General features: G+C 45.9%; 1 pseudogene; it reads right to left on the minus strand.

Annotated features, from left to right (window-relative positions):
* Positions 1-3,139: 3,139 nt before the first annotated feature.
* LOC141039255 (uncharacterized) lies at positions 3,140-6,626 on the minus strand (annotated as a pseudogene).
* Positions 6,627-22,943: the final 16,317 nt, after the last annotated feature.

Below are 22,943 nucleotides of genomic sequence, written 5' to 3' on the forward strand. Positions count from 1 at the left end.
TAAACTACTTCTATAGTAAAATAAAGTTGCTTTATTAAATCAACTAGTTCAACTACTAATTAAGCACTTACTATAAATAAAATAAAGTAGTACTTACTAAAAATAAACTACTTCTATATATAGTAAAATAAAGTAGTTTTATTAAATCAACTAGTTCAACTACTAAGCACTTACTATAAATAAAATAAAGTAGTACTTACTAAAAATAAACTAATTCTATAGTAAAATAAAGTAGTTTTATTAAATCAACTAGTTCAACTACTAAGCACTTACTATAAATAAAATAAAGTAGTACTTACTAAAAATAAACTTGTTTAACTAGTTCTATTATTTATCGACCCCCCCCCCCCGGCCCCCTCATGTCGAAGTTATCGGGGAGAGGGTATATCGACAACGACATACCCAATAAAAAATAAGAAGAGGAAGAAGAAGAAAAAAAATAGGAGAAGAAGAAAGGAATAGAGGAGAAGATCGAAGAAAAAAGAAGAAGAAAAAAGAGGAGAAGAATAAAGGAATAGAGGCTCTCCTCTATTACTTTCTTCTTCTCCTCTTTTTCTTCTTCTTTTTTCCTCTTCTTATTTATTTCTCCACTTCTTCCTCTCCTCTTCTTCTCCTTCTTCTTCTCCTTTTCCTCTTCTTATTTTCCCTTTTCCTCTCCCCCCTCATCACATGTCCGAGGAAAAGAAGAAAAAAAAGGAGAAGAAGAAGGAATAGAGGAGAAAAAGAAAAAATAGATTTTAATCTATTTTTTCTTCTCCTCTATTCCTTCTCCTTCTCCTCTTTTATTCTTCTTCTTCGTCCTATTCTTATTTTCCTTCTTCTTCCTTCTTCCTCTTTTCTTCTTTCCTTAATTTCTTTCCTCGACGACCCTAACCCTAAACAGTACAACTAACTACAACGACTTCGCTTGCATACATATGAACAAATATGATCGATCATCTATGAACAATATAAAAACATCATATGATATATGAACAAAAAAATCACATCGAACAAAAAAAATCATCTAATCATATATTTTTTACGGCGGCCATGGCGGCGGCGGCGGCCGGGGGCAGGGCAGGGGCGCGGGGACCGGGGCTCACTGGGGGCCGGGGCTCACTGGGCGGCGGCGACGGCAGCGTCGGGGCAGGGGCGGCGCGGACCGGGGCGGTGACGAGGCGGGGCGGCGCGGACCGGGGCGGTGACGACGCGGGGCGACGCGGCGACGGCGCGGCGACGGTGTGGCGGCAGGGGCGGCGGCGCGGCGACGGCGTCGGGGCAGGGGCGCGCGCGGCGACGGCGTCGGGGCAGGGGAGCACCCGGCGTCGGCGTCGGGGCAGTGGGAAGAAGAACTGAACCGAAAATTTCACAAGTTTGGCTTATATAGACAGACCTTTGGTCCCGGCTCGTGGCAGCAACCGGGACCAAAGCACCCCTTTAGTCGCTGTTGGAGCCACCAACCGGGACCAAAGGTCGCTTTTCAGTAGCCCAAAGGGCGGGAAGCAGAGGCCTTTGGTCCCGGTTGGTGGCACAAACCGGGACTAAAGGGTGCCACCAACCGGGACCAAAGGGTGCGCATTGGTACCGGTTGTTGGCATGAACCGGTACCAATGTACGCCTTTAGTACCGGTTGGTGGCACCAACCGGGACTAAAGGCCTTGTGCTGCCCGCATCACGGCACGAAAGTTTAGTCCCACCTCGCTAGCTGAGGGAGCTCGAGAGTGGTTTATAAGCCCCACTCCCGCTGCCCTCTCGAGCTCCTCTCAAATGCAGGCTTTTGGGCCTAAACACACTGTATCTATATTGGGCCTTCTACGAGCCTGAATCCTGGCCCATTGGTGGGTTCCTAGTCGTATTCAGGCCTTGGTGGCCCAGTAGGTTGATATTTTTTAATTTTTTCCCAGTTTATTTCTTTTCTTTTTTGCTTTATTTATTTTATTTTGTTTCTACTTACAACAAAATACTTATTTATTTTATTTTATTTTGTTTCTAATTACTTATTTATTCTATTTTATGATAATTCTTTTTGCTATTAAAGTTTCTAACAAAAAAATTCTTTATGAAAATTCTTTCTGCTTTAAATGATTTTGAACAGAAAAAACTTTGATAATTTTAGTTGCATCAATTTTATATAATTTTAGTTTCAATAATACTAGAGGTTGCTTATAATGTTTTGAATAGAAAATACGTTGATAATTTTAGTTTCATAAATTTCATTTATGTTATTAAAGTTTATTTTATTTTGTTTCTACTTATATATTTTATTAAAGTTTATTTTATTCTGTTTCTAATGACTTATTTATTTTATTTTATGATATTTGTTATTTTCCATGCATTTACTGATTATTTTGAGCTATAAGACCATGAAATTGAAAAACACTACAAATGAACTCTGAAAAGGTTGAAAGTTGGCATGGTATCATCATTTCACCCACGTAGCATGTGTAAGAAAGTAGAGATGGTTACGGCAAAAAATAGATGCACTTCGTGTACAAAACGGACAATCTCTTTCGAAGTATCAGGGTTTCGGACGAAAGCTCTTCTGTTACAAAGGGATTTCAATTTTTTGAACTTATTTGAACTCCATAGTTTTTCTGTGTTCAAAATGCACCATTCAAAGCCACATCATCAATTTTCAACCCTTTTTGACTTCATTTGTTATTTTCAATGCATTTACTGATTATTTTGAGCTATAAGACCATGAAATTGAAAAACACTACAAATGAACTCTGAAAAGGTTGAAAGTTGGCATGGTATCATCATTTCACCCACATAGCATGTGCAAGAAAGTAGAGAGGGTTACGGCAAAAACTAGATGCACTTCGTGTACAAAACGGACAATCTCTTTCGAAGTATCAGGGTTTCGGATGAAAGCTCATCTGTTACAAAGGGATTTCATTTTTCTGAACTTATTTGAACTCCATAGTTTTTCTGTGTTCAAAATGCACAATTCAAAGCCACATCATTAATTTTCAACCCTTTTTGACTTCATTTGTTATTTTCCATGCATTTACTGATTATTTTGAGCTATAAGACCATGAAATTGAAAAGCACTACAAATGAACTCTGAAAAGGTTGAAAGTTGGCATGGTATCATCATTTCACCCACATAGCATGTGCAAGAAAGTAGAGAGGGTTACGGCAAAAACTGGATGCACTTCGTGTACAAAATGGACAATCTGTTTCGAAGTATCAGGATTTCATACGGAAACTCGTCTGTTACAACAGGCATTTCAAATGAACTACGAAAAGGTTGAATGTTGGCATGGTATCATCATAATACTTGTGGAGAGAAAGTCTTCACTTTTTTCGCTTGTGTGAATTGCTTATTGCGCCGTAACCATGGATAATCTTCATCGTTTATCAGGATGCTTGGGTCAGCCTTGACTTTGAAGGGAGGAATTTCATGAAACTTTTCATAATCTTCAGACATGTCTGTCTTTCCCTCCACTCCCACGATGTCCCTTTTTCTTGAAAGAACTATGTGGCACTTTGGCTCATCGTATGATGTATTCGCTTCCTTATCTTTTCTTTTTCTCGGTTTGGTAGACATGTCCTTCACATAGATAACCTGTGCCACATCATTGGCTAGGACGAACGGTCGTCAGTGTACCCAAGACTGTTCAGATCCACTGTTGTCATTCCGTACTGTGGGTCTACCTGTACTCCGCCTCCTGACAGATTGACCCATTTGCACTTAAACAAAGGGACCTTAAAATCATGTCCGTAGTCAAGTTCCCATATGTCCACTATGTAACCATAATATGTGTCCTTTCCCCTCTCGGTTGTTGCATCAAAGTGGACACCGTTGTTTTGGTTGGTGCTCTTTTGATCTTGAGCGATCGTGTAAAATGTATTCCCATTTATCTCGTATCCTTTGTAAGTCAATACAGTCGAAGATGGTCCCCTGGACAACGAGTACAGCTCATCACAAACAGTGTTGTCACCTCTGAGACGTCTTTCCAACCAACTGCTGAAAGTCCTGATGTGTTCACATGTAATCCAGTCGTCACACTGCTCCGGGTGTTTGGAGCACAGACTGTTCTTGTGTTCATCGACATACGGGGTCACCAAGGTAGAGTTCTGTAGAACTGTGTAGTGTGCTTGAGACCAAGAATGCCCGTCCCTGCATATTATTGAGTCCGCTCCTAGCGTGCCTTTTCCAGTCAGTCTCCCATCATACCACGATTTAGGGAGACCTATCTTCTTAAGGCCGGTAATGACGTCAACACAAAACCCAATGACATCCTTTGTTTGATGGCCCATGGAGATGCTTCCTTCTGGCCTAGCACGGTTACGGACATATTTCTTTAGGACTCCCATGAACCTCTCAAAGGGGAACATATTGTGTAGAAATACGGGGCCCAGAATGACAATCTCGTCGACTAGATGAACTAGGACGTGCGTCATGATATTGAAGAAGGATGGTGGGAACACCAGCTCGAAACTGACAAGACATTGCGCCACATCACTCCTTAGCCTTGGTATGATTTCTGGATCGATCACCTTCTGAGAGATTGCATTGAGGAATGCACATAGCTTCACAATGGCTAATCGAACTTTTTCCGGTAGAAGCCCCCTCAATGCAACCGGAAGCAGTTGCGTCATAATCACGTGGCAGTCATGAGACTTTAGGTTCTGGAACTTTTTCTCTGGAATATTTATTATTCCCTTTATATTCGACGAGAAGCCAGTCGGGACCTTCATACTGAGCAGGCACTCAAAAAAGATTTCCTTCTCTTCTTTGATAAGAGCGTAGCTGGCAGGACCTTCATACTGCTTTGGAGGCATGCCGTCTTTTTCGTGCAAACGTTGCAGGTCCTCCCGTGCCTCAGGTGTATCTTTTGTCTTCCCATACACGCCCAAGAAGCCTCACAGGTTCACGCAAAGGTTCTTCGTCACGTGCATCACGTCGATTGAAGAGCGTACCTCTAGCTCTTTCCAGTAGGGTAGGTCACAAAATATAGATTTCTTCTTCCACATGGGTGCGCGTCCCTCAGCGTCATTCGGAACAGCTAGTCCGCCAGGACCCTTTCCAAATATTACGTGTAAATTAGAGACCATAGCAAGTACGTGATCACCGGTACACATGGCGGGCTTCTTCCGGTGATCTGCCTCGCCTTTGAAATGCTTGCCTTTCTTTCGACATTGATGGTTGGTCGGGAGAAATCGACGATGGCCCAGGAACACATTCTTCCTGCATCTGTCCAGGTATATACTTTCGGTGTCAGCTAAACAATGTGTGCATACGTGGTATCCCTTGTTTGTCTGTCCTGAAAGGTTACTGAGAGCGGGCCAATCATTGATGGTCACGAAGAGCAACGCCTTTAGGTCAAATTCTTCCCCCATGTGCTCATCCCACGCACGTACACCTGTTCTATTCCACAGCTGTAAGAGTTCTTCAACTAATGGCCTTAGGTACACATCAATGTCGTTGCCGGGTTGCTTAGGGCCTTGGATGGGAATTGGCATCATAATGAACTTCCGCTTCATGCACATCCAAGGAGGAAGGTTATACATACATAGAGTCACGGGCCAAGTGCTGTGATTGCTGCTCTGCTCCCCGAAAGGATTAATGCCATCTGCGCTTAAAGCAAACCATACGTTCCTTGGGTCACTTGCAAACTCAGCCCAGAACTTTCTCTTGATTTTTCTCCACTGCGACCCATCAGCGGGTGCTCTCAACTTCTCGTCTTTCTTACGGTCCTCACTGTGCCATCACATCAACTTGGCATGCTCTTTGTTTCTGAACAGTCGTTTCAACCATGGTATTATAGGAGCATACCACATCACCTTCGCAGGAACCCCCTTCATGCGGGGCTCGCCCTCAACATCACCAGGGTCATCTCGTCTGATCTTATACCGCAATGCACCGCATACCGGGCATGCGTTCAAATCCTTGTACGCACCGCGGTAGAGGATGCAGTCATTAGGGCATGCATGTATCTTCTCCACCTCCAATCCTAGAGGGCATACGACCTTCTTTGCTGCGTACGTACTGTCGGGCAATTCGTTATCCTTTGGAAGCTTCTTCTTCAATATTTTCAGTAGCTTCTCAAATCCTTTGTCAGGCACAGCATTCTCTGCCTTCCACTGCAGCAATTCCAGTACGGTACCGAGATTTGTGTTACCATCTTCGCAATTGGGGTACAACCCTTTTTTGTGATCCTCTAACATGCGATCGAACTTCAGCTTCTCCTTTTCACTATCGCACTTTTCCCTTGCATAAACAATGACCCGGCGGAGATCATCATTGGGCACATCGTCTGGTTCCTCTGGATCTTCAGCTTCCTCTTGATCTTCAGCTTCCCCCGTTGCAACATCACTGTATTCAGGGGGCACATAGTTGTCATCGTCCACTTCTTCTTCGCTGTCTTCCATCATAACCCCTATTTCTCCGTGCTTCATCCAAACACTATAGTGTGGAATGAAACCCTTATAAAGCAGGTGGGTGTGAAGGATTTTCTTGTCAGGGCATGGACAACACATAAAACCATTCTGCTTGTTTGCCTCAGCCACTTCGAGAAAATTATGCACGCCCTTAATGTACTCAGAGGTGTGTCTGTCACCGTACATCCATTGCCGGTTCATCTGCGTGCATTATATATAATTATGTGTGTCAAAAGTAAGAAAATTAGACAAGTATCTATCTAAAGTAAGATTTTCTTTCTTTCAGGAAGAAGATAAGAACAAGAGGCTCACCACGGTGGTGCCGGCGACGAGATCGGCGTGGGCGATCGACGACGGTGAAGACGAGGACGGGGCGTGACGGACCGCTAAACCTAGACAAATCTTGGAAAAAAATGGAGCTCAGAGGTCGAGCTTCGAGAGGAGAAAGCTCAACTAGTGTGGCTCAGGCATTTCATCGAACACCTCACATGCATAAGAGGTGAGCTAGAGCACCCAAATGGCCTTCCTCGCCGTCCAGCAAAAACCAAAGCACTGTGGAGTGCTCTGCTCGCCGGCGATGGGGTATATATAGGCAACTCATTTGTCCTGGTTCGTGGCTGGAACCGGGACTAAAGGCCATCCTTCTGTCCCGGTTCCTGCCACGAACCGGGACCAATGGTTGTGGGCCAGGAGCGAGGCTCATTGGTCCCGGTTCGTGCCAAGAGCCGGGACAAATGGGCCCAGACGAACCAGGACCAATGCCCACAAGGCCCCGGCCGGCCCCCTGGGCTCACGAACCGGGACAAATGCCTCCATTGGTCCCGGTTCGTGGCAGAACCGGGACTAATGGGCTGGCCAGGCCCGAACGAAAGCCCCTTTTTCTACTAGTGTACTGGGCACCTCAAGACGAAGAAGAGACTTCGGCCAAGGCAAGAACCAGCTCTTGCATGCGCCAATCATCTTAGGGGTCTCGTCATCATCGACTGGTACCGGAGGAGGCAAATCCTCGAAGCCCGCTAAGACACTGGCCACGTTAACCTTGAAGACGCCATCGGGCATCTCTCAGTTGTGGAACATGCGGTCCTTCGGCTTCACAATCGTTGCCTTTCCCACGGCCACCTTCTGGCCCTTGATGTCGTAGAGTAGGGTGCACAGGGTGTCGTCGGCCTATGAAGGAGACATGTCTGCGATGTCAAACATTCGAAAGGCAACTTAAATGGAAGACTATAGACATGCTGGTGAAAAAGGTATGACGCGTAATTACCGTGAGGGCGTCGAGCTCAGCCAGCGATGAAGGCCCACCGAGCATGCAAGAAACGGAGGTCGGGCTGCTATGAACAGGAGCGGGACCTTTTGCGGTTGCTTGAGCAGGTGCTGGTGCTGTGGTGTTCGCCGAATTGCTCCCGACAAAGCTGGGAAGGGGAAAGTCCTCCGGCCGTGCATTTGGATTGTTCTTCGTGAAATCGAAAAGTGCCGGAAGCAAGCTGACCACCGCGTCAGTGACGCTGCATTAACGGCGCCGAGCAACTCTTCTTTGGTCTCAGCTTTGGTCTTATTGACCGCAATTGCGACCTTCTCGTCGATGCTCTGCTGAGTGACGACCGACCGTCTCTTCCTTCTTTCCTCTGGCTCCTCGTGGTAGCACGTCTTCCACGAGGCGCCATCTCCGACGCCGTGCACACGTCCATAGGACGGCGGCTTGTCCACCGGGACCTTTTTCAGTATGTTCAGGGCCCGGTTGAATGGGGTGTCCCACTTGGTCCTCGCCGACAACTGTGACGACTCGTCGCTTTCGGCTGCCTTTTGGTGCTGCTCTTTCTGTAAAAGGAATGTGGATGGTTTACTAATGTGACAAAAATTGCAGTCGAATTTATTGGAAGCTAATATGATAATGTGGTAATATAACAATTACCAGAAGTCTCATGAACTCCCTCGTGTTCGGGTCCGTGTAGAAGATCTTTTTGAGTTTGTCCCACTTGTACCAGGCCCTGATCCAGTCATGCTCCAGCGGGTCGGTGAACTCCGCCAAGGGGTCTGGGATTCCGTGACTTTCACGTTCGGCGTCCTCCTTGGCCCATATGTGCCTCTTCCCCTCGTAACCACGGCTTCCGAGGCAGTGGGGAGGCGTGTTCCTGGCCTGGAGCGCCTTCATTTTCTCTGACTTTGCCTTGACACTTTCTTTACCGCAATTCTCCTTGAATTTTGCAAAGTCCTCTTCCGTTATTGACGGATTACCAGCATGAATCTTGGACCACGGTTCATTCCTCGCAATCGCTTTTTTCACCCGAACTTTCCAGGAGGACAAGTCGTTGGTGAACGTCACCATCGCCTTGTCATTTATCTTTGTCAGGGCGATGTCTTCCCACGGATCTTTATATTATTTTTCATTCCGGCCGGGGAACAAGAACCTATTGTGCAACTTCTTTAGGAGCATGTTCTCCATATGTGGTATCTGCCTCAACCTCTTGTCGTTGATGTTGGCGGTTTCCCTGAGGATGCATCCAAGTTGATTGCCCCAGCACGAGCGCGCTTCCTCCGGCTCCGTTGGCTCTAACTTCTTGGGGTGCATCTCCGTGACCACAATTTTTCCGATGCCAAGCTCATTTCGTGTTCAGGTCCTCTTCTTCTTCGTTGCTTTACCGGCTACGACAGCATCATTGCCGGTCTCGGGGGTGGTGTCAGTCCCGATGCCAGTGCCGGTGTCGGCCTCGGTGTCGGGGTTGGTGCCACTGCCGCCACCATGCAACCCCATCTGGTGTTCTTCCAGGTAATCGAAATATTGATTTGCCGCCTCGATGGGATCTTCGAGGCGAGCGGAACTACCCACGACTTCGGCGTCGGTAGACATGTTTCCTATTGATCAACAATTGTAAATAAAAGATATAATGAAGAGGAAAAAGGGGCCTATGTTTGGTCGGAATGTTGATTCATTCCCTTCCGACAAATCCCGGGTACTCCATATGTCCTAGTTTCTAGCACAAGTCATGCCAAAAATCACAGAAATTTTTGGCATGAGTTTTGCTAAAAAGTGGACATATGGAGTGCCTGAAATGTTCCGGAACGGAAATGAATCAACATTCTGGCAAAACATAGGCCACTCGGATAATTTTGGACATTCAACCAACATTGCTAAACCAACATATATCATTCAAGCAAAGGCATGCTTGTACTTAAATGCACAAAAATGACAAAAATAACTACAAACTTGGGCGCTCTCTCTCTCTCTACAAATTTTGCTAACTTGCTCAAAATTTTGCTAACTTTGCTACTGTTTTTTTTTTGTAATTTGCTACTGTTTTTTTATTTGCAACTGTTTTTATACCTAATTTTTTGCTACTGTTTTTCTATAAATTGCTACTGTTTTTCTAAATTTTGCTACTGTTTTTTTCTAAAAAAATTGCTACTATTTTTTATACCTATTTGCTAATCAGCTACTGCCCTAATTTGCTAAGAAAAGTAGATAACTTTGCTAAATTTGGCTAACTTTGCTAATTTTTTTACTAAATTTGCTAACTTGCCCTAAAAGCCCTAAACAGAGAGAGGGGAGGGCAGGGGAGAGGAGAGGGAGAGGAGTGCAGGGGAGAGGAGAGGCTTACGGCGAGGGAGATCAGGCTCGGGCGGCGGCGGTGGAGGGCGGCGAACGGCGGCAGTGGCGAGGTCGAGGGAGCGCGGGCAGGGGAGAGGCGGGCGCGGCGTTGTGGTCGAGGGCGGGCAGGGGAGACACCGGTGAGGTCGAGGGCGCGGGCTCGGGAGACGGCCGGCGACGAGGTCAACGGCGGCCAGGGCGACGGCCGGCGGTCGAGGGCGAGCAGGGCGACGGACGGCGCGAGGGCGGGCAGGGCGACGGCGGCGGCGACAGAGTGGGGGAAAGAGGGTGGGGAGGGGGGAATTGGGACTTGGCGGTTGGTAAAATTTGAGCCCTCACGGGTTAACTCAAAATAGTAGTAGCGCTGGATTGCGAACCAGCGCTATAGCTAACTTAGCTATAGCGCTGGGTTTTAGAGCAGCTCTACTGCTAATGGCACATAGTAGTAGCGCTTTTTTAGAACCCAGCGCTATAGCTATATTAGCTATAGCGCTGGTCCCCAATCTAGCGCTACTGCTAATTGTTCCAATTTTTATTCTTTCCTTTTTATTATTTTCCTTTTCTAGTTTTTAGTCTTATTTTCTTTTATTATTTTCCTTTTCTTTTCTTTTCTGTTTACTTTTCTTTTTCTTTTGTACTGCTTTCTCCCTTTTGTTTTTTTTCTCCCGACAACAACGCGTCTCCCTCTCTCCCCCACTGCGCGAATATCACCGGAACCATGCATGTGGTGGTAACATATCAGTTGACCGATAACGGTTACTTAACTGCGTACACAAAATAGATACATAGATATAAATGTAGGTTTCTGATCTGCTGCGTCGACGACGTTTCACATTGAGCTTCTTCCCTTTCTTGTTCGTTGCCGAGTAATTGAGCCCCTCCTTGTGACTTTTCCAGAGCGATGGATTACGATCTTTCTTAGGTAATGTAGTATTGATTCTTCTTTTCACGTATGCTTCATCGTCATCGTCATCTTCCTTCATCGGGTTGCCGATTGGTCGTAGTCTTCCTCGTTGGCTACTCCATCCATTCCGATGATGCTCCTTTCGGATCTCCTCACGACAACATGGCTGGGATTGGCCTGGTCGGTTATGAAGAATCATTGTGTCACGTGCTTAGCATGTACCCATGGCTCATTTTTGGCAATGACGTTAATGTACACGGGAGTGCTCTTCGCGTCTGGTACAGACATGGTGGTGAAATACTTGTTTTCTCTTACGACGTCCTTGGCCCATCTGACACGGAACATCGTCGCATCGTGCATTCCAGCATAGTCAAGCTCCTAGATCTCTTCGACCCTTCCGTAGAATCTTTCAGTTGTGCCGTTGGCGTCTGTCACACATTGAATTGTCACCCCAGAGTTCTGGTAATCACTGTCCATGTCTTTGGCCTCCGTGTAGTACGTGTACCCATTGATATTGTAGGACTGATAGGTCGCGAGCTTGGGCGCGGGGCCATGTGCTAAGGCATGTATGAGCAATCCGTCCGAACTGCCCTCTTCCGGGGGATTTTCAAGAACTTGTTGTTTAAACTAACGCAAGAAAGTGGTTGTCGGTGTCAAAACCGGCGGATCTCGGGTAGGGGGTCCCGAACTATGCGTCTAAGGTTGATGGTAACAGGAGACAGGGGACACGATGTTTACCCAGGTTCGGGCCCTCTCTATGGAGGTAATACCCTACTTCCTGCTTGATTGATCTTGATGAATATGAGTATTACAAGAGTTGATCTACCACAAGATCGAGATGGCTAAACCCTAGAAGTCTAGCCTGTATGACTATGGTAATGAGTCTCCTCTCCGGACTAAGTCCTCCGGTTTATATAGACACCGGGAGGATCTAGGGTTACACAAGGTCGGTTACAAAGAAAGGAATCTACACATTTGATCGCCAAGCTTGCCTTCCACGCCAAGGAGAGCCCCATCCGGACATGGGTAGAATCTTCGGTCTTTGTATCTTCATAGCCCATCAGTCCGGCCCATGGCTAACAGGCCGGACGCTCGAGGACCCCTTAGTCCAGGACTCCCTCAGTAGCCCCTGAACCTGACTTCAATGACGAGGAGTCCGGCGCGCATTTTTGTCTTCGGCATTGCAAGGCGGGTTCCCTTCTTCGAATACTCCATGATGGTCTTCGGACGAACGTGTCAAGCTCTGTAACATGAGTTTTGTATATTTCCACAGAGGACACAATAATTTATAAATCCAATCCACCAACAACTGTTCATAGCGTGACGCCACGTCACTGCTGGGCCATTATTTTAAACCGTTTGTTGGCCTGCCGCCCCGGGTTCTGAGGTGCGGTTTCATTGGCACGTCTTATCCAAGCTGAGATCGTCTCCCCTTATTAAGGGATTCTTATCAACACAGATGTGGGTAACCCAACCGTCTCTGGGGTACAACTCCTTGGGAACAGGCAAGTTTCAAGGCCCAGGAGTAGGCGTTAGATGCTCACAACCTTTATAAAGGGGAATAGACCCATCTCTCTCTCGTCCACGCTTGCTTCTTCCTCAGCCCTGGCTATCTCGTGTTCCAACACCCAAGTTTCGACCGCCACTAGCCTCAGTCATGTCCGGATCCAGCCTTCCTGGACGGTGGGTGGCTTCTTCTGTTACAGAGGAGGATATTGCGAAGCTTAGGGCGGCAAGATATCTGACCGCGGAAATCCTCCATCGGCTTCCTGCTGAAAGGGCAGGTTATCCCTACCCCCGGATCTGGCGAGAGGGTCATGTTTGTCTCCCACTTCCTCCGAGGGTTAGGCTTCGCCCTTAATCCCTTTGTTCGTGGGCTCATGTTCTATTACGGGATGGATTTTCACGATCTGGCCCCGAACTCTGTTCTTCTCCTCTCGGCGTTTATTGTCACGTGTGAGGCCTTCCTCCGGATCCCTCCACACTTCGTCTTGTGGCTCAAGACCTTCATTGTGAAGCCGCGGATGATAGAGGGGATGCAGGCGGAGTGCGGTGGTGCCACCGTGAGCAAACTTAACAGTGCTCCTTGGCTAAAAGGATCCTTCACCGAATCCTCTCACTTATGGCAGCCGGAGTGGTTCTATATCACCGAGCCTCGTGGTTCCAAGTGGGCAGCCATGCCTGCGTTTCGATCCAGCCCTCCGATTTAGCTCGCATCATGGATTAATAAAGGGTTGGATTGGGGATCAGTTGATGAGGTGCAGACTCTGCAGAGCCGCATCCGGAGCCTCCTCGAGAGGGATATTGATCTCATCAACGTTATTCAAGTAATGCTGGCCCGTCGGACCTTGCCGTGCCAGAGACGGCCTCTCCGCATGTGGGAGTTTAATCCAGAAGGGCCACGGACACTTCAACACTTCTTTGGCACTACGCACAAAGGGATGTGGAATTTTTTTCCGGGAAACGAAAACAGTGGCCGGATACCAGCGAAGACATCGGCCTTGACTGCAACCATCCGGATACCGCGGTAAGCACCCGTCCGCCGAACACCTCTTAATCAGGTGTCCGTAGTAAGATACTGAGCAACCCATCTCTTTCCAGGGCTGGATAAAGAAAGCAGAACGGATTAGGTGTCCGGCCCCCCTTCCCGAAGACTCAGCGGACCCTGTGCTAACATGCTGGCACCGGCACCGTCTCAGGCGCCGGTGGAGGAGGGCAAGGTGGAGAGCGGGAAGACCAGGGTGGCCTTCGTTCTGAAGGTAAATTAGACATCGAGCCCGGAGAAATCGACGTTTCCTTGCCCGAAGACAAAGGCGAAGGAGAAGCGAGCATCCCTTCTCCATATAGGAAGAAAAGGGCCGCTTCCGAAGGTTGGGAGGAACGGGCTCCCAAGAGCGGCAAGATGCCATCGTCGGGCGGCTCGGGATTGCAAGGCGACGCCGTTGCACAGCTCCGCCGCGAGGACAAGCCTTCGACCAAATCTTAAGTGAATCCAGGGTGCTTTAATCACATCCCGTTCCTTTCCTGTTACCGAAGTGACATGTAATATATATGTATGTATCTTCACAGTTCGGCGCACAGTTTTCCTCAGCAATCCTCTTCCTCGGGAGATCTTCTCCCAGAGATGAGGGAAAGTGAGACGCCTCCCCCGGCCTCCTCGCCCAATAAGGCGGACAACTCCGAAGTGTCGTCTCGGAGGGTTTTCTTGATCAACAAGCGGCGAGAGGGATGAAGAAGGCGTTACCCGAAGGTGGACACCCGGTCGCCCGGGGTTCGGGGGCCAACAATGAAGGCCCCGGATTATCCGGTTTTCAGTCGGCGATGATTCTGGAGACAGGTGAACAGGTTCCTTCAAAGGAAGGCCGTGCTCCTACAGCGGCTTCCGGAGACCCAGCGGCGCTGGATATGTTGAGGGGTATGCTGCGAAAAGCATCTGTCTCGGAGGAACAACGTACCTTGATGGGTACGGTGGTTGAGAGGATTCTGTCTGCGAAAAGCGGATTGAATGAAGCCTTCATGAGCCTGCTAAGAGGCTTCGAGGTTTGTGATGTAATATTTTCAACTATATTTTATTTGCAAAATGCACCTGTGTATAGGTAGTAGCCCCTGAGACTCGGGTTGGCTTCCCATGGGAGGCGATCAGAGGATCGAGAAGAAATGCTCAAGGAATAACCTGGTTAATTGGAACACAGGCTGTTTCTCCCCTGACAACATCCCGGACTACGGATATTGCCGAGCTGCAGTGGAAGCTTGATGTGGCAGGGGATGACATTGCGTTAATCAATAGCGTCTTGACGAGTCGCAAGGTATGTATTCGGAGCAGTCATTACACATACGTGTTTGTAATATAAGCATGACGCTGAAAATTGTGCACTGGGATATGCATGGCTGCAGATGGTGCCGCCGCCATTGAGACTCTTCGGGCCAAGGAGCAGGCCCGGTTTAGTAATGCGGCTGCCGAAAAGGCATCGGTCGAGTTAAAGGCTGAACAAGCTGCTCGGCGCCAAGACGAGGAGAAAATATCCACGATGGCGCTCGAACTAAAAAATGCTACTAGCCGCTGTGAATTCCTTGAGAAGGAGAATAAAGCCAAAATGGCTGATCTTGACAAGGCCTTGTGAGAGGCGAAAGAAGCGCAGTCTGAATCAAGAGCGGCCTGTGAGGAGATCTGGCAAGCTGGGGAGATTGCGGCTGGTAAGCCCTTTTTATTACAGACTAAGTTCGGCGATCCGAATTATGCTCAGCTTAACCAAGTGTGGAGCTCTCCAGACGTGTTTTTGGACTTGGCGAAGAGTTCTTCCAATGCGGCACAGTTTTACCAAGCGCAAGAGGGATATGCAACGAAGAAGATTTTCTGGTCACAGTTTGGTGCATCAAAATGCCCTCTGCTGCTGAATGAACAGATGTCCCAATGGGCCGAACTTCACAGGATATCCAGCGCTGCCATGAAGAACGTCATAATCCAGCTATGGCCGACTGAGCCTATGCTGAATAGCTACTTCGGCTTGGTGCAGCGGCTTGCTTATGTGGTGCCACGTATCGACGACGTTAAGCAGTCGGCACGCATTGAAGGTGCACAGATGGCCTTTGCCCGTGTCAAGACATACAAGGGGAAGATGAAGGCCATCAATGTTGCAGCGAAGGGTCCACCCAAGGGCAAGGACCATCATGCACCAGAGCATTATTTTGAGGACGTCCTAGAGGCTGCCCTCTTGATAGAGGGTCAATGTTTGAAAGGCATAATATTCGAGTGAAGTGTATGCGAAATGTAAAAGACAATTTTTATAATCAGTCTGTATCTTAGTTTTGCCTAAAGGCTTTTGTTCCTCCTGTGCGGCCATTTGTATATGATCTGAAAGTTTTCTAGTTGTCGGCTTCAGCCCCCTCGTAGGAAATACGGGGGTGTTCGGAAAAGCATCTGCTCACTCTTAACCCAACATTTTGGTCCATGAAGGAGGTGTCAATACGGCGAACCAGGCAACCGGACTATAGGGCGTTAACACTTTCACTTAGCCATAGGAGTTTTATGGTGGGCCTACGATATAGCCCTTGGTATGTGCACGGCTTATTCTAATATGATGCGTTTTACATTTTTGAACTGAAAGAGGTCCTTCGTGTGATACGGAGGGAATCGCGATTCCAATAAGTCATCGAGTGGTTGACCAGCTCTCACCGCATCATGACAATCAGTTTTCGGCTTTCTCTACTGAGGTGCTTAACCAGGTTAACCAGAAGCACAATCGCAGTAGTTCTCCCTTTACTACCCTAGCCGATAGAGCGGAACGTAGGGTAGCAAGCATAGGAGCCGGGCAACCGCACTATTGACCCAAGACATGATTCGGAGCTGATGCATATAAGGCCAAACTCGCAACGCTGAAGTACGCTATAGATCTGTTCGGACTTGTTGGCAACTCGTTTGTTCCCATACCGAGCCCCTGGCAAGTTATGCCGAGGTGTATGTTTGAAACAGCCGTAGGGGCAAAACTCGGTTCTGTAGAAAAGAGTGGATTATTTTTACTGGGATCTGAGTGATGTGCCAATCGTTTATATAGATAACAAAGCCACACCCTGGCTATTTTACATGCCAAGGGTCGAAGGCTGAGGATAAGGGCACTTTACAGGCTCGAAGTACTGAGCGCGGTCTACAAAATGTTATTTTGGACCTCCTGTCGCACGTCTGCGTCGCCTGTCCTCGGTTAGGGTACTCCTTGACGGAAATAGCCCCTAGGTGAGTGTACGGATCCGAACTCCATTAGAGTCCGTTAGATGTTTAGCATGTGCGTCACCTGTAGTAAAGGATAATCAAGAAAGAAAGAGTAATTAGAGAAAAAGGTTACGGGAGTGCTTGCAGGCTCGTCCGTATTGTGCTTCCGCCGATGCCCAGGGTATCTTAAGTGCATAGTTATGTATGCGCGGTACAGATTTCGCAGATATATGAGGTGGGCGGCGGAAGCCGAACTGCTATTTTCGCTGCAGAATTGGTCGATCCTGTTGAATGGAGACCGGTGGCTTAATGGCCGACAAGGTATGCGGTTTAATAAGACCGCTTTGTACTGAAGTTGCCGCAGTATGATCTTCAGTCCAGAGGGAGTGCTTCTCCTGCCCCCTTGTAGAGTTGTGTATCGTGTATACCATGTTCACTGTTTTTACTTCGGGGGGAAATTGCTTCTGACCCCCGGTATTTGGTTGGTGAGTCTCTTCAACGTCGCTATCACCAGGCGGCCTTCTCCCCTTGTGTTCGGCGTTGAGCCTGCCAGCCTACTTGAAGACCCAACAGTTTCTGTTGGTATGATTAGCTGGTTTTTCGGGGTGGCCCTGAATTTGGCAGGGTTGATCCAATATCCTGTCTAAATTGGATGGTCCATCTCTGTTCGCCTTGAATGGCTTTTTTCGCTGACCGGGTTTGGGACCGCTGAATCCGGCGTTGACCACTGTATCACGCGTTCTTCCATTATCATTGTGACGTTTGTGCTCACTGCGTCGTGGCTTGCCATTGCCGTCTCGGATTTCAGAAGTGCCCGGGTCGCTGGCGATGTTGCTTCTACAAGTGAGCTAGCTGTCTTCTCCCGCGCAAAAGCGGGTCATTAGAGCGGTAAGGGCTGTCATGGATTTTGGTTTTTCTTGACCCAGGTGGCGGGCGAGCCATTCATCCCGGATGCTCCTCTGTGATACGTCTCCAACGTATCTATAATTTATGAAGTATTCATGCTATTATATTATCCATGTTGGATGTTTAATGGGCTTTACTATGCACTTTTATATTATTTTTGGGACTAACTTATTAACCCAGAGCCCAGTGCCAGTTTCTGTTTTTCCCTTGTTTCAGTGTTTCGCAGAAAAGGAATATCAAACGGAGTCCAAATGGAATGAAACCTTCGGGAAAGTTATTTTGGAACGGAAGCAATCCAGGGGACTTGGAGTGCACGTCAGGGGAATCAACGAGGAAGGCACGAGGCAGGGGGGCGCGCCCACCCCCCGGGCGCGCCCTTCACCCTCGTGGGCCCCTCATGGCCCCCCTGACGTATTTCTTCCTTCTATATATACCAATATACCCTAAAACCTTCGGGGAACAGAATAGATCGGGAGGTCCGCCGCCGCAAGCCTCTATAGCCACCAAAAACCAATCGGGACCCTGTTGCGGCACCCTGCCGGAGGGGGTAACCCTCACCGGTGGCCATCCTCATCATCCCGGCGCTCTCCATGACGAGGAGGGAGTAGTTCACCCTCGGGGCTGAGGGTATGTACCAGTAGCTATGTGTTTGATCTCTCTCTCTCGTGTTCTTGATTCGACACGATCTTGATGTACCGCGAGCTTTGCTATTATAGTTGGATCTTATGATGTTTCTCCCCCTCTACTCTCTTGTAATGGATTGAGTTTTCCCTTTGAAGTTATCCTATCGGATTGAGTCTTTAATGATTTGAGAACACTTGATGTATGTCTTGCGTGGGATAACCGTGGTGACAATGGGTTATTCTATTGATTCACTTGATGTATGTTTTGGTGATCAACTTGTGGGTTCCGCCCATGAACCTATGCATAGGGGTTGGCACACGTTTTCGTCTTGACTCTCCGGTAGAAACTTTGGCGCACTCTTTGAGGTTCTATGTGTTGGTTGAATAGATGAATCTGAGATTGTGTGATGCATATCGTATAATCATACCCACGGATACTTGAGGTGACATTGGAGTATCTAGGTGACATTAGGGTTTTGGTTGATGTGTGTCTTAAGGTGTTATTTTACTACGAACTCTAGGGCTGTTTGTGACACTTATAGGAATAGCCCAATGGATTGATCGGAAAGAATACTTTGAGGTGGTTTCGTACCCTACCATAATCTCTTCGTTTGTTCTCTGCTATTAGTGACTTTGGAGTGACTCTTTGTTGCATGTTGAGGGATAGTTATATGATCCAATTATGTTATTATTGTTGAGAGAACTTGCACTAGTGAAAGTATGAACCCTAGGCCTTGTTTCCTAGCATTACAATACCGTTTACGCTCACTTTTATCATTAGTTACATTGCTGTTTTTATATTTTCAGATTACAAAAACCTATATCTACCATCCATATTGCACTTGTATCACCATCTCTTCGCCGAACTAGTGCACCTATACAATACCATTGTATTGGGTGTGTTGGGGACACAAGAGACTCTTTGTTATTTGGTTGGAGGGTTGTTTAAGAGAGACCATCTTCATCCTACGCCTCCCACGGATTGATAAACCTTAGGTCATCCACTTGAGGGAAATTTGCTATTGTCCTACAAACCTCTGCACTTGGAGGGCCAACAACGTCTACAAGAAGAAGGTTGCGTAGTAGACATCAAGCAGTTTCTGGCGCTGTTACCGGGTAGGTGAGTGCTTGAAGGTATATCTTTAGATCTTGCAATCGAATCTTTTAGTTTCTTGTTTTATCACTAGTTTAGTTTATAAAAGAAAACTACAAAAAATGGAATTGAGTTTGCCTCATACGTTTCATCTTTTTAATATCTTTCGTGAGTATGATGGAAAGGAAAATTGTGCCAAAGTGTTAGAAGAAGAATGCATTAAAATGTTTTCTTTGAATGATGAGCATGATTGCAATGTTGTTAGTATGAACCCCTTGAATATCCATAGTACTAATGATGATTGCACTAGTCATGATGAAAATATCTTTTATAAGCATGTCAATTTTTGTGGAGTGTATTGGGTAGCAAGTACACACCAAATAGGGAAGATAGATATTGCAAGAGGCATAAGCATTTAGAAACTAAATTGTTACAAGAAAGGCTAGTTGTTTGTGCTAAAAATTTAAATTTTCTTAGTTGTACTTGTGAACTTTGCAATGAACATGATCATTTCAGTACCCAATGCAAATTGTTTCATGATCATATCGTGTCCAAAAATTACGATGACTTGATTTCCCTTGCACATCATAGTGAACTTAGTTTTCTCTTGGGTTATGAAGAAATGAAACGTATAACTAAGGTCATTCCAGAATTTGCCCTTGATAGAGTTCTTCATTTTGATCTAGAAGAAATTTATATGTATTGTGCGGTGAATTGCATTGAAAATCCTTATATTGCCAACTACATAAAGAAAAGAAAACAAATAGAAGATGAAGAAAATACTAATGAAAGGGAAGAGAATTCCCAATATCCTCCTATTATTTCTTATGATGAATCAGGTAACGAGGAGGAGCCTTCTATTCAACCAATCTCATTAATAAGGAGCTCCAAAAAGAGGATTGAACCCACACATGATGTGGTGAAGAAGAAGAAAAGAAAAAGGAAGAGAGGTAAAAAGATATCTCTCCCAAATAATGTTGCTCCTATTATTGTTGTGCCTCATGAAAATCAATCAAAAATAATTGTGGAAGATGATGCACTTGATGATGATCTCGTTATGCCTATTGCTTGTTGTGATGATTATGATTGGGAAGATAATGATACTTCTTATGATCTTGAAAATCGTTTTGGCACTTGCTTGGAAGAATATGATAATTGCTATACTATTGGTGTTATCCATACTATTAATGATGAGAGTGATTATGCTTATGATATGAAAAGGCCCAAGCTTGGGGAAGCTATGTTTGATGAGAATGAAATATTTGAGAATATATTTTCTGAAATTAATGTTTGTCCCAAGCTTGGGGATGCTAAATTTAATGAAGATGATATTTTTAGCCTCCCAAGTTTTGATATGCAAAGTTGTTATGATGATAGCATGCCTTCTACCTATGATGATTATAGTGATGAAAGTGGGTTTGGAAGAGTGTCAACTTTAGGAAGTAATGATCCCACTATTTTGGAGGATGTTGAATCTTATAATATTTATGAAAGTGGATTTGGAGAGGTCATGACTTTATTTAGTGATGAGTCCACTATCTTGGAAGAGGTTTCAATCGATTATGATGAGAACAAAGTTGCTACTTACGATGATTATTGTGATGAAACTTATGCTATAAAAAGTAATGATGATTATATTTATAAAACTTGTCATGATTATGATTACCTTTTTCTGAACATTACTCTTTTAATGTGGAAACAATTTATAGTATTCAAGTCTCTTATGAAACTCCCACTATTCCGAATGAGAAGAATTTTGCTTATGTGGAGAGTAGTAAAAATTCTATGCTTGTAGATCATGAAAATAATGCTTTAGGTGCTGGTTATATTGTTGAATTCATTCATGATGCTACTAAAAATTATTATGAGGGAGGAATTTATGCTTGTAGAAATTGCAATAATATCAAGTTTCCTCTCTATGTGCTTAATGTTTTAAAGTTATGCTTGTTTTGCCTTCCTATGCTAGTTGATTATTGTTCCCATAAGTTGTTTGCTCACAAAATCCGTAGGCATAGGAATTGGGTTAGACTTAAATGTGCTAGTCATATTCTTCATGATGCTCTCTTTATGTTTCAATTCTTATCTTTTATGCGAGCATCATTGAAATCATCATGCCTAGCTAGGGGCGTTAAACGATAGCGCTTGATGGGAGGCAACCAAATTTTATTTTAGTTTCTTGCTTTTTGGTTCTGTTTAGGAATAAATAATCTATCTAGCTTCTGTTCAGATGTGGTTTTGTGTTTTAGTTAGTGTTTGTGCCAAGTAAGACCTATAGGATCTTCTTGGATGATAGTTATTTGATCTTGCTGAAAATTCCAGAAACTTTGTGTTCACGAAAACAATTGTTTAAAATCACCAGAACGTGATAAAATACTGATTCCAATTGCAGCAGATCAATAAACAAATTATCTGGTAGAATTTTTTGATTTCCAGAAGTTTGTGTTAGTTACAGATTACTACAGACTGTTCTGTTTTTGACAGATTCTGTTTTTCGTGTGTTGTTTGCTTATTTTGATGAATCTATGGCTAGTAAAATAGTTTATAAACCATAGAGAAGTTGGAATACATTAGGTTTAACACAAATACAAATAAAGAATGAGTTCATTACAGTAGCTTGAAGTGGTGTTTTGTTTTCTTTCGCTAACGGAGCTCATGAGATCTTCTGTTAAGTTTTGTGTTGTGAAGTTTTCAAGTTTTGGGTAATGATTCGATGGATTATGGAATAAGGAGTGGAAAGAGCCTAAGCTTGGGGATGCCCAAGGCACCCCAAGGTAATATTCAAGGATAACCAAGCGTCTAAGCTTGGGGATGCCCCGGAAGGCACCCCCTCTTTCGTCTTCGTTCATCGGTAACTTTACTTGGAGCTATATTTTTATTCACCACATGATATGTGTTTTGCTTGGAGCGTCATTGTGACGCCCCCGATTTGACCGTACACTAATCATGCACGCAAATGTGTACGATCACGATCAGGGACTCACGGGAAGATATCACAACACAACTCTACAACATAAATAAGTCATACAAGCATCATAATACAAGCCAGGGGCCTCGAGGGCTCGAATACAAGTGCTCGATCACAGACGAGTCAGCGGAAGCAACAATATCTGAGTACAGACATAAGTTAAACAAGTTTGCCTTAAGAAGGCTAGCACAAAAGTAGCAACGATCGAAAAGGCAAGGCCTCCTGCCTGGGACCTCCTAACTACTCCTGGTCGTCGTCAGCGGCCTGCACGTAGTAGTAGGCACCTCCAGCGCCGTGGGAGTCGTCGTCGACGGTGGCGTCTGGTTCCTGAACTCCGACATCTGATTGCGACAATCCGGTATAGAAAGGGGAAAAGAGGGAGAAAAGCAACCGTGAGTACTCATCCAAAGTACTCGCAAGCAAGGAGCTACACTACATATGCATGGGTATATGTGTAAAGAGGCATATCAGTGGACTGAACTGCAGAATGCCGGAATAAGAGGGGGATAGCTAGTCCTGTCGAAGACTAAGCTTCGGGACATCTCCATCTTGCAGCATGTAGAAGAGAGTAGATTGAAGTCCTCCAAGTAGCATCGCATAGCATAATCCTACCCGGCGATCCCCTCCTCGTCACCCTGTTAGAGAGCGATCACCGGGTTGTATCTGGCACTTGGAAGGGTGTATTTTATTCAGTATCCAGTTCTAGTTGTCATAAGCTCGAGGTACAACTCCGGGTCGTCCTTTTACCGAGGGACACGGCTATTCGAATAGATAAACTTCCCTGCAGGGG

Source organism: Aegilops tauschii, chromosome 1 (assembly GCF_002575655.3).
Source record: "Aegilops tauschii subsp. strangulata cultivar AL8/78 chromosome 1, Aet v6.0, whole genome shotgun sequence".
Classification (NCBI taxonomy): Eukaryota; Viridiplantae; Streptophyta; class Magnoliopsida; order Poales; family Poaceae; genus Aegilops; species Aegilops tauschii.